Source organism: Cnephaeus nilssonii (genome assembly GCF_951640355.1).
Source record: "Cnephaeus nilssonii genome assembly, chromosome: 21".
Lineage (NCBI taxonomy): Eukaryota > Metazoa > Chordata > Mammalia > Chiroptera > Vespertilionidae > Cnephaeus > Cnephaeus nilssonii.
In genome coordinates this window covers 40,361,144-40,373,548 of record NC_137092.1, presented here as the reverse complement: position 1 = coordinate 40,373,548, position 12,405 = coordinate 40,361,144, and the positions used below count along the sequence as shown (strand labels likewise).

General features: G+C 54.6%; 1 protein-coding gene across 5 annotated transcripts in view; it reads right to left on the bottom strand.

The window, feature by feature from the left end:
* Positions 1-10,603, bottom strand: part of GPR161 (G protein-coupled receptor 161) — a 38,242-nt gene extending 27,639 nt beyond the window's left edge. Inside the window, exons 1-2 of one of the 5 annotated variants that reach the window (XM_079760710.1) lie at positions 9,793-10,176; positions 7,364-7,433 (exon numbers count right to left, since the gene is read on the bottom strand). The gene's annotated coding sequence lies outside the window, so the exon portion shown is untranslated. Of the gene's footprint in view, positions 1-7,363; positions 7,773-9,792; positions 10,177-10,223; positions 10,383-10,553 lie in introns of those variants that run through there. The other 4 variants (XM_079760706.1, XM_079760707.1, XM_079760708.1 and 1 more) reach the window with 4 other exon arrangements.
* Between the last annotated feature and the right edge of the window lie 1,802 nt (positions 10,604-12,405).

The following is a 12,405-nucleotide window of genomic DNA, read 5'->3' as shown; positions in this document are numbered from 1 at the left end:
GACAAGCTCCTGCTCCTCAGCACGGACACTCCCCAAGGCTCGGCCCGTGATCCATTCCTCTCCCCACACCTTGGGGAATCGTACCCATTTCCAGAGTGCTGCTTAATTATTAGTAACTATTATCCGTGTTTGCAAAACACTGTGCAGCACGCAACGTACCTTTATAAACATCGTCTCATTTGACCTAGTGCGTGACGGTTAGAGGTAGGAATGGCTCCTCTCCGCACTTCAGGGAGAGCATGAACTCAGGAGCTAAAGGGCCTGGGTTCAAATCCTGGCTCCGCTGCTTCCAGGCTCTGGGCCTTGGCACGTTCCTCAACCTCCCTGGGCGTCGGCTTCGCACTTGTGAATGGAGAGAATATTCCCGCTCAGAGAATATTCCTCATAGGGTTGGTGGGAGGAATCAATGAGTTAATATTTGCACAAGTGTCTGTTAAATAATAAAATGGAGAAACTGAGGCTCAGAAAGGTTGAGTGCCTGGTTCGAGAGAACAGTTAGTAGTCGTTCCACAGTTTGGTCCTCTGGCCGAGGGCTGCCATGCACCTTCAACCCCTCCATCCCCAGAGCAGGTGAGATTCTGCCCGCTGTGGCCTCCTCCACTCTCACCGCCAACCCCTTCATGTGCCTTCCGCTCCAGCCAGCGGTGCTGCGTGCTCCCATTTCTAATTTGCTTCGCTCCTGCCTGTCCTCTCCCTGCTTGCAGAATGGATGAAGATGCCGTAAGTCTAACTACTTTATTGATCTGTTGGTCTAATAACTTTATGGAAGGAGAGAAAGAAACAAACCAACAAATGGGGGAGGGGAGAAAGGGGCTTGAGAATAACTCAAAATATACCAAGTCACACGCTGGACTTGGCAATGAGTTCTTGGATGTGCCACTGAGAGCAAACAAAGAAAAAAAATAGATAAATGGAACTTTATGAAAATTTAAAAATTTTGTACATCAAAAGATACTATTGACAGAGTAAAAAGGCAACTCACAGAATGGTAGGAAATATTTGCAAATCAAATGTCCAATTAGGAATTAATATTTAGAACATATCGAGAACTAAAATTCAACAACAAAACAACAACAACCCTTGGCTGATAAGCACATGAAAAGATGCTCAAGGTCACTAATCATTAGGAAAAGCAAATCAAAATTACAAGATACCACCTCACAGCCATTGGGATGGCAACTATCAAAAGAAGGAGAAGGAGGAGGAGGAGGAGGAGGAGGAGGAGGAGGAGGAGGAGGAGGAGGAGGAGGAGGAGAAGAAGAAGAAGAAGAAGAAGAAGAAGAAGAAGAAGAAGAAGAAGAAGAAGAAGAAATAAAGAAAATAGAAAATGACAAGTATCGGTGAGAATGTGGAGAAATTGGAGCTTTTGTGCACTGCTGGTGGGAATGTAAAATGGAGCAGCCAATGTAGAAAACAGCATGGTCAGTCCTCAAAAAATTAAACAAAATTTCCATCTGACTCAGCAATTCGATTTCTGGTTATATACCCCGGATAACTGACAGCAAGGTCTTGAAGACATAGTTGCCCACCCACGTTCATAGCATTATTCACAAGAGCTAAAATGTGGAAGCAACCCAAGTGTCCATCAACCAATGACTGGATTAGCCAAATGTGATCTATCCATGTAATGGAATACTATTCAGCCTTAAAAAGGCAAGACATTCTGACCCATGCTGCAACATGGATGAATCCTGAGCACATTATGCTGAGTGACATAAGCCAGCCACAAAAACACAAATACTGTATGATTCCACTTATCACGAGGCACTTAGACTAGTCGATATCATAGAGAAAGCAGAACGGCTGCCTGGGGCTGGGCAGAGAAGGGAATGGGGAGCTATTTTTCAGTTTTGCAAGATGAAACAAGCTCTGGACACGGAGGGTGGGGGTGGTTGCACTATATGAAATGTACCAAGTACCACTGAACTGTGCACTTAAAAGTGGCTAAAATGCTATATTTTATGTTATATGTATTTTACCATAATTTTAAAATTAAAAAAAAAGTCCCAGGGTACCTGCTCTTTAATTCCCCCCCCCCCCCACAGGGTTTGGAAGGCCATGCGATGAAGGCAGGGTGATCCTCACAGCCTCTCACCCACGGACAGAGATGAACCACAGAAAGCCCCTAGCCCAGTGGTCGGCAAACTCATTAGCAAACAGAGCCAAATATCAACAGCACAACAATTGAAATTTCTTTTGAGAGCCCAATTTTTTAAACTTAAACTTCTTCTAACGCCACTTCTTCAACATAGACTCGCCCAGGCCGTGGTATTTTGTGGAAGAGCCACACTCAAGGGGCCAAAGAGCCGCATGTGGCTCGCGAAGCCGCAGTTTGCCGACCACGGCCCTAGAGTAACCCCTGCTGGAACAGGTAGGACGCGCAGGCCTTGTGGAGCAAGGATCATTCCTCACGAGGGACTAGTCCACGGCCGAGCCCCTGAATACAGCTCGTAATGGGCCTGCACACCCCTGGATCACATACTGAACCAAAACCCAACTTTCTGGTCACCAAAGGCCTCTGCTGCAGTGTTTCCTGTGCTGGGGAACGAGAGGAACACTCAGTACTAAGCCCAGCTGGACTCTGAGCCACGGGCTGGCTGTCAGCTGAACTTCTTCAAAGGGCAACTGGCCTCTCTCCAGGCCTCCCCCAGCAACTGAGCTGCCATCATCGCCCTCCTGTTTCCCGGCCAACACGGACAGGGGAGGTCCCCGCGAGCCTCCCGGAAACTCCACAAACAGCAGCTGACGTCATGGTGAAGTCAAGTCACCCAAGGCAGAGTCTTGGGCCCCGAGGGAAAGCTTCCGGAAAGAGGAGAAAAGCCAGTGACGGCTTGATCACAGCGCGAGGGGGAGGCTTCAGCCATCGAAGGTGCAGCAAGACCTTCCCACAGAAACAACTCCGGCCCCGGGCCGTCTGACCTGGCTGCTGCCGGGTGGGAGAGGGCGGACACGCCAGCGCTCCAGAGGAGGCTCCTCAAAGCCTCCCGCACTGGCCCGTGGCCATCGGCCTGGATCCGGGATCCCCGCAATCCCGAAGGCAGAGCTGGGTCAGACCAGGTCAGCGCTGCCCAGGCTCTTCCAAGCCCACCTGCTGCTCTGCCAGCACCAGTGCGGTGATTCACAGGCGGCCGGACCGAGGGCGTGGCGCGGAGCCCCTGCTGGCAGCAGCCGAGGCCAAGGCCACGCCGGAGTTCCCGACGGCCCATCCAGCAGCTGCTCAGCACTGCACTGGGATGTCACTGTGCGCAGGCCTAACGTGTCCAAACCCGACTTCCAATCTTTCGCCTCAAACCTTTCCACCCCCTTCTTCACCTCATGTGATGCTACCCCATCCCTCCCGTTGCCCAGACAGACCCTCAACATCGGGGCCTCCTGACTCCTCACTTCCTCTCACATCCCCTAACTGGTCCATCAGCCACTCTGATTGATTGTCTAACCCAGTGGTCGGCAAACTCATTAGTCAACAGAGCCAAATCTCAACAGCACAATGATGGAAATTTCTTTTGAGAGCCGAAAACCGACTTCTGCGCAGGGGCCACGAAGTTTCAATCACACTGTACATGCACGCCCGCACATGATACTTTGTAGAAGAGCCACACTCAAGGGGCCAAAGAGCTGCATGTGGCTCGCGACCCGCAGTTGGCCGACCACTGGTCTAACCACTATGCATATACGCATGAAATGTATCTCGAATTCAACTATGTCTCACTATCCCCACCACCGCCATCCTGGTCCAGGCTACACCATGTCTCCTCTGGATTAAAAAGCCTCCTCGTTATTCTCTCCTTTGCTTGTTGTAATGAAGCATTTTCTCCAGGGGGGGGGGGGACCCCGACAGGCAGGCGGACTCACACAGCCTGGGAAAGCTGGCGATCACCAGCGTCAGCCATGCCCAAGCCTCTGACCTCCCTGTGCCGCTCATGGGAATAACATCTAGTTCAAGGTCCACCTTAAAAGCAAAATTCTGAAGACCCCTTTCTGGAACCTTCCACCTCCAGGATGACCCTGAGCACCACTTACTAGCCACCGTCTTCCTTTTCTGTTTTAGTTATCCTTTCAGACACGCATGCCCTAGCACGAGTTTTTATTTTCGGAGAAGATGCTTTCCCCTGCAGATGGCTTAGAAATCCTTCCTCAGTGGCCCCTTTGACCTCCCAGCAGCACTTTGTATGTAGAGAAAATAAATATTTTATATCCCCCTATTCATTAACATCTACTTAGATCTGATATTCAATAGGGAAAACGTTTTTTAAAAATGTGTGAAGTGATCATATTCATGACTCCCCAGCATTCGAAACCTAAGAGAGACCTTGAGAAGTAATTCATTCTAGTCGTGCTATGTTGCAGCTGGAACTGAAGCCCAAGAGGGGAGGGGAGTTAGTTACAGCCATGCACCTCCTTACTGACAAAGCCCAGGTTTCCTGATTCCGTCACTGCATCCCTGCCCTGACCTGGCCATCCCCAGGGCTGGATGGGCATGCGCACGGCGGTAAGATAGGACCCCTCTGGAAGACAGTCGCAGTCACAGTGTATAGTAAGTGGTGATCTCCTCTTTGGGCAAGGCTGCCAGTGACCTCCCAGCCGAATCCAGCGGCCCTTCCTGGAGCTCTCTGCAGCGGGGCGCCTGCGACTGCTTCCGTTTCTGCCGGAGACTCCCTGTCGCTGGGCTCCCTGACCTGCTCTCTCCGGCAGCTCCCTCCTCCGCTCCTGACCAGCCCCATTTACCGGCAACCGTCCCGCCCTGTAAGTGTTACTGTCTCCCTTCTGGGGCACGCCCTCCCTTCTCATCTCCTTTCTCATCTAGGAAATGAACCGTCTGCCTCCTCTACATCCCTTCCCCCTGCTCCGGTAGCTGGCCTGAGCTTCCTCTGTGGGGTCCCTCTTTCCATAGCTCAGTGGTCGGCAAACTCATTAGTCAACAGAGCCAAATATCAACAGGACAACGATTGAAATTTCTTTTGAGAGCCACATTTTTAAACTTAAACTTCTTCTCATGCCACTTCTTCAAAATAGACTCACCCAGGCCGTGGTATTTTGTGGAAGAGCCACACTCAAGGGGCCAAAGAGCCGCATGTGGCTTGCGAGCCGCAGTTTGCCGACCACAGCCACAGTGTGAGTCCCTGTGCCTTCGTGGATATGACACTCCACTTAGCGCCTTCTCAATCATATCCCAACTCCCACCACCCCATCCGCTTATGAGATATAAGGAGGCTGTTGCGGGGATAGATGGGAGAAAGACAGCTTCCTCGGGGGACAGCCTGAGACAGAGGACGTCAGAAAAGGAGACCCGATGAACTGATTTCAACCTGGACCCCTGCCTGAAGCCAAACAGACCCCCGAGCTCCTCAGTGGCATGAGCCAGTAGCTTTCCTTTTTGCTTAAGTCAATTTCAACTGGATTTTGTATCTCTTGCAAAAAAAAAAAAAAAAAAAGAATCCTATTTCCACTGTGTAAAGTACATGATTGTCTAACCACTATGCATGTATGCATACACGCAAAACGAACACGAAGTAATACCAAATGCAAACTGTAACTGAAAACAGAGTCGGATTTGATATGGCATCTCTCTCTCTTCTGCTCCCTCTCTGTACCCACTTAAACAAAGATGATCCCCAAATCTCCATCTATAACCCCGACAACTCTTTGGAGCTCCAGCCTCATAGCCACCTCCTGGGGGATGTCTTCTCCCGGATGTCACGCCCAGACGCCTGGGATGCGTGTGCAGGTGGAATCCAGCATCCCTGCCCGACCATCTCAACATGCCGTTCTGCACGTTTCTCTCTGCCATCGAAAGAACACCGCCCGCTCGATCACTCAAGTCAGAAATTTGGATGCCCCAGACCAGTGGTCGGCAAACTCATTAGTCAACAGAGCCAAATACCAACAGGACAACGGCTGAAATTTCTTTTGAGAGCCAGATTTTTTAAACTTAAACTTCTTCTAACGTCAATTCTTCAAAATAGACTCGCCCAGGCCGTGGCATTTTGTGGAAGAGCCACACTCAAGGGGCCAAAGAGCCGCATGTGGCTCATGAGCCGCAGTTTGCCGACCACGGCCCCAGACTCCTCTTGCCAGGAATTCCTGCCGTGGAAGGCCCGGACTGACACTCCCCGTGTGGCCGGGTCGATGAATGAGCCCTGGATTCCCACACTGACCTTCTCGGTAAGTCACGTGTGTCAGGCGTCGGTTGGTTCCACTCCTTTCCCGGACACTGAGTGCATCACTAACTTCTCACTCAAAACTGCATCCTCCCTGCCACTGCCCCGGCCCAGAACACCCCCATCGTCCCCCGAGGACTGCCAGACGTTCCCATCTCGTCTTATCTTTGATCTCGCCCCCCGCTCCACTCTGCTGCCAGGCTGCCAGTGCCCTACGCAGGCCTGACGGTGCCATGTCGTTCTCTGGCACCCGCAGGATGTGTTCGCTCGCGGGACCCTCCCCTTCGGCTACCCCGGGGCACTCTCCATCCTCCAAGTCCATGGCTTTGCACATGACGATGCTGTCATCACCCGGATGTCCCTCCTGCCCCTTCTCCCACCTGCAGAAGAGCTCATCCTTAAGACGTGGTGCATCAGACCGGAATTTAAATCAGGCGAGAATTTTCTTTGCATTGCACCCCCCTGGCCTGGTAATTACTTCTGTGATCACAAGGTTTTTCTGTGGATTTCCTATGTTACTTGGGTAGCTGCTCCTTTGCTCATTTTAGTGATTTATGTAGTAAGAGATAACCTCTCTGCCATGTCTTTAAACATTAAATTGAAGAAAGGATGCAGAACTAAAAAAAAAAAAAGCAACTTGGTAAAAAAGTCACTATGAAAATGAAAGAAATTATACATGCCACACTGGCTAAAGGGGCTCACGGACCAAGTCAAGCCTGGTGCCAGGGAGGAAAGAAACGGAAAGAAATAAGAAAAACAGTAATTTAAAATCTATTTAAATAAACAATAGCAAAGAAAAATGGAGAAGGGAAAATTTAATATTGAGACAGAGAGGATTTCCTAATCAAGAAAATGTGAAGCCACTAAAAAAAAATAAAATCAATATAGATTTAACCACCTAAAAGATAAATACCCTGCACAAAGGTACAATAAACAAAGATGGAGAAAACATAAAAGGCAAGATATTTGACTTACTAACAAGAAGAGGATTAAACTCTAGAATTTAGTAAGAGCCTCACAAATTGATGGAATTGCAAACAATTCAATGAAAAACTGGGGGGGAACTTAATGGTGTGATTGAGTCAGAAAGTCAGCCCTTCCTCCAAATTCCAGAGAGCTGACCGCTACCCCCAGTTTTGTGGATGGTTTTCTGTGGTTGTTGTTCTCAAAGAAAACCATCGAGAAGAGAAAGCACCGCTTCTCACCTCAGGGATGTCTGATCGTGCCTCCCAGGACAGCAAGAGCCTCCTCAGGGCCGATGCAGAGGGTGCAAGCCTGCACCTTAGGGAAAGTGTTTTCAATTAGTTGTCAGCTTTAAAAAACGTGGAGCTTTTCCCCCATAAAAAATGTACAGCTCCCGCCCTAGCTGGTTTGGCTCATTGGATAGCGCATCAGCCTGCTCTATCTGAAGTGTCCCGGGTTCGATTCCGGTCAAGGGCACCTGCCCAGGTTGCAGGCTCGATCCCCAGTGGGGGGCATGCAGGAGGCAGCTGGTAAATGATTCTTGCTCATCATTGATGTTTCTCTCTCTCTCTCCCTCTCCCTTCCTCTTTAAAGTCAATAAAAATGTATTTTAAAATGCACAGCTCCCCCTGAGGGCAGGCAACACTGTGCTGGAGCCTTGATGCACCTGCCCCTGCCCCCGTCCCTTTACGGGAAGGCATACCCCCCACAACACACACACACACACACACACACACACACACACAGCCCCCCTGCCTGGTCTCCTCCCGCAGGCAGCCTCCTGCCCAGCCCCAGCCAGCACTGAGTTTACACTACACAGAACCAAAGCTCCTTTGGCTGACATTTAGGCCAGTTTCAGTTCAGCCCATTTCTGCCTTCCTCAGCCCCTCTGACCACACGCCCTCCTTCGCCTCTCAGACTCCCACTGCACGGGGTTGCAACAAAAGGGGAGGATGTGAGGGCCTGAGGCCTTGGATTTCGTTTCTAAAGCGCTCAGCAGGCCTCCATATGAGGGGCCTAATCTCCCTGCCGGTGGTGGAGCAGGACAGGGACGGGTCCTGAGTCCAGGGCCCCAGCTGTGATGGAGCCGCGTCAGAAGACCTGACTTCCATGTGGGCTCCCAGTGTGCTGGACAGAGAACTTCATCTCCCCGGTCTCAGTGAACGCGCCTGTAAACGGGGCTACACGCTTCACAGGGCTGTCAGGTGAAGAAACAAAAGTGTATGAAAGTGCTGGTAAGCGTCTTCCAAGTGTAAAATAAGACGGGTGTGGCCCTGGACAGAGAAGGGTGCTCTGGAGGAAGTGCCCAAAGGGGTGGCGGGGATCCCAGGTAAAGAGAGTTGGGTGAAGAGTCTGGACGTTGTGACCTGGGTCCCTCCCACCCCCTCCTTCTGCTTCCGGCCTCTCCCCACCTGTCTCACTCAGGGGCTGCGGGGAGGTGATGCTCAGGTGCTAAGCTCTCCCGAGGACTGTCCAGGACGAGGTCGCAGGGGAGGAGACGGGCTGGATGGGAGGAGGCTCTGTGTGGCCGGTTCTCCCGGCCTCCAGCCAAGGACACCCCGGCCCAGGACACCGCCGGCCCAGGACACCCACTGGCCCAGGACACCGCCGGCCCAGGACACCCCAGCCCAGGACACCGCCGGCCCAGGACACCCCGGCCGAGGACACCGCCGGCCCAGGACACCGCCGGCCCAGGGCACCGCCGGCCCAGGACACCGCCAGCCCAGGACACCCACTGGCCCAGGACACCGCCGGCCCAGGACACCCACTGGCCCAGGACACCGCCGGCCCAGGGCACCGCCGGCCCAGGACACCCCGGCCCAGGACACCCCGGCCGAGGACACCCACTGGCCCAGGACACCCACTGGCCCAGGACACCGCCGGCCCAGGGCACCGCCGGCCCAGCACACCGCCGGCCCAGGACACCCCGGCCCAGGACACCCCGGCCCAGGACACCGCCGGCCCAGCACACCGCCGGCCCAGGACACCCCGGCCCAGGACACCGCCGGCCCAGCACACCGCCGGCCCAGGACACCCCGGCCCAGGACACAGCCGGCCCAGGACACCCCGGCCCAGGACACCGCCGGCCCAGGGCACCGCCGGCCCAGCACACCGCCGGCCCAGGACACCCCGGCCCAGGACACAGCCGGCCCAGGGCACCGCCGGCCCAGGACACCCACTGGCCCAGGACACCCTGGCCCACGTAACTTACCCTTATCCCCACTGAGCTCACCCAGGAATTGAGGTCCTTTCCCTCCAAAACCACGCCACCTCCCGTCAAATGACCTGATCTTGAAAGCACTTCCCAAACACTGACCGAAGGCAGAGCACGGCACAGACTGAGCCCCGAGCTGCGCCCGAAGTGGTGCCCGCGCCCGGCTGCGGGGCTGGAGCGCAGATGTCTGAGCAGCACACCCAGACGGCGGCCCGCTCATCCCCAGGCTTCCTCGCCCCGCAGGCCTTTGTCAAAGGTGGCACGGGGTTAAGCTCTGACCCAGGAGGAGCAGCAGGCTGGCCAAGTCCCCCCAAAGCTAGCCGGATCGCCCTCTCGCAGATCTGAGGGGCAGAGGCGCCACCCCGCGGCGCCAGGGTAGCCCGGAGCCTTCTGGGCGCGCCCCCCGCCCGGCGCGGTGAGACAGCGCCCCGAACCCCGCGGGCGGATGCTGCTCACCTGGTCCTCACGGGTTCCAGCGCAGGGGCGAGGCCGCTCTGCCCCGCACACCTGTCCCCGAGCTGGGCCTGAGCCCCTCGGATGGGGGCGCACGGCCCCAATTAGCCGGTCCCGGGGCACGCACCGCCGTCCTCTCTCGCCCGGGTCCTGGCAGCGGCTTCAGCGGCGCCGGAGATGCGGAGCGAGGCTGCGAGCAGGGCCACTGGGAAGCCCTGGCTGCCGGGAGGGGCGCGCCCCCCAGATCTTCCACAAAGAACTCGGGCTCCCAAAGCCAGGCGGGTGCGGCCAAGGGGACAGTCCTACCTCCGAGGGGCGGGGAGGCGTGGGGAGGGGCGCGGAGACCCCCGGCCCGTGCCCCGCCCGCGCCCTGCACCCCCACCTCGGCCGCGCTCCATCCCGCCCGCGCCCGGCTCCGCGCCCCGCCTGCTCACCGAGGGGTCGCCGCCGCGGCAGCGCAGGGCCCGACCGGCCACCGCCCGCCTGGCCGCCGCCGCTTCCTTCCTCCGGGCCGCGCGGGGCCGGAGGTTTCGGGTTTCAGCCCCGATCCCGCTCGCTCCTCCCGCCCGGCCGCCAGCACGCGGACCCGCAGGGCGCAGGCCGGGAACTTCGCGCCGCCCGCGCCTCCGCCCCCCGCGCCCTCCCCCCGGCGCTGCCCCTCCAGGTCCTCACGCCCCTTCCTGCGCGTCCGCCCTCCCCGCGCCGCCCCTCTTCCATTTCTTCCCCAGACCGGCCTCGGCGGCGGCTCTTTGTCTCGCCCTTACCTCTCGGCTCGCCCCCCTGGGCGCCCGCAAACCCCTGAGGCCCCGGCCTTCCCGGGCCCGTCCCTCCGTCCCTCCGTCCCTCCGTCCCACTTCCACTTCTGGGACGTCCCCTCTCCATTCCTCTCGGCATCACACCCAGACTTTCGGGTTCTTCCGGGAGGCTCCGCGCAGCCCCATCGCCTCCTCCAGTCTCGCCTGGACTCCTGGCATCCTCCCTGCTCACCTTTCATTCATCCGGCCACAGTGTGAGTGTCTGCCTGGTGCCAGGCATGTCCCGGCCCGGGAGTATCACAGGAGCCGCCGCGAAGCCTGCCGGAGGGGACCCACAGCCCTTGGGGGTGACGGGGTGGATGTTTACCAGCCTGCTCCCCCGTCTCTCTGAGCCAAGAGCGCGATGCGCGCCGGCTGCGCTGCCAGGTCGCAGGACCGAACGGAGCCCCCTTAGAGGGTTTCTGTCCCCTCTCCTGCGTTTCCTATGCAGCCAACTTACCCAGAGGACGAGAAGTGCAAGCGAACAGTGAAACTGCTTTAAAAAGGGAGGGAGGCGGGGAGGGGAGAAGAGAGCAACAGGGCAGCAAGGAATCGGGTGGGAAGTTAAGTTCAAACGCCGGGGAAAATGAATGCTTCCCCTGGAGCAGGATTCAAATTCCCCAGAAATCCACCTTTGATAAATGCATTGATTATTCCCTTGTCTACAGACTGGCACTGTGGGAACTGCTTTCTTGTTATTATTAGACCACTGAGGCGGCGTTTAGAACGATAATTGACTATGGAGCACCTGCCAAGCACCCCGCTTGTCTTCAGGGACACCTGGGGTAATGGGGAGAGAGAGAGTGACTGGGTGGCTTAACATTCCTGTGGGACAGCTGCTTCATTTGGTCAGAAACCGAGCCGAACCTCCTCCGAGGCCAGGTCACCAGCGAGCCAGGTGCTGAAGGATCCCAGCAGTCTGCTCTCCAGAGTAGTTTGTACTTTTATTCTGAAATCCCTAGTTATTATGATTTTTTAATGTGCACTGATTCCAACACTGGCAACGACTTGGGACCTTGGGGGAAGTTATTGAACCTTTCTGAACCTCCGCTTTGTCAGACACAATCTAGGCACACTCCTGCCTGCCTACCTGTAGACTTTAAAAGATGAATTGAGATAATGTAAGTACATCCCCTAGTGCCATAGAACCTGAGAGCTGAGCCCCTTTGAAAATTGGAATTAGAGAAAGGTCTGAAAATATATGCCATAAGCTAACATGGCGAGAATGAAAATCTACAATTGAAGCATCTATTTTATATAAAAACGGCTGTTTGAAATTTTAACCCTGCTATTTGGCTTCTGTAAATGCTTGTTTGCTTAAATAATAAGGAAAATAAGACTACTCCCACTTCAGAGAGGCCATTAAACCTTCCCAGGATGAAATTATCAGTGCTGGCGCCAGGCCAGGCCTTTGGTTGAGGTCTCAAGGCCCCATCACATAGGGGCTCTTTAAGAACTTGCAAAGGGGGCCGGAAACACCCCATATTTGGCAGACAAAGAAGATAAAAACATATAAATAAAAAAAGTTCCTCCATGTGGAGACCCAGAATTTGAGAGACATTTTCCTCTGGACCCGCGCATAATAAGTGTAACTCCATCTCTAAGTATTGCTTGGTTCTTCTCCAGTTTTCTGTAACACAATTATGGCTCCTTGGGCTCCATATCCACCCATGATGCAAAAACTGCCCACCCCATACTTGATTCCATTGTGAACTCTTCAGATGAAAACACTTGTTTCTCCTGCTGCTCATTATCAAATATATTATTTATCACAAAGGTTTTTCTTCCCATCGCTCAAGAGCTCAGAACTTGCTGTACATTC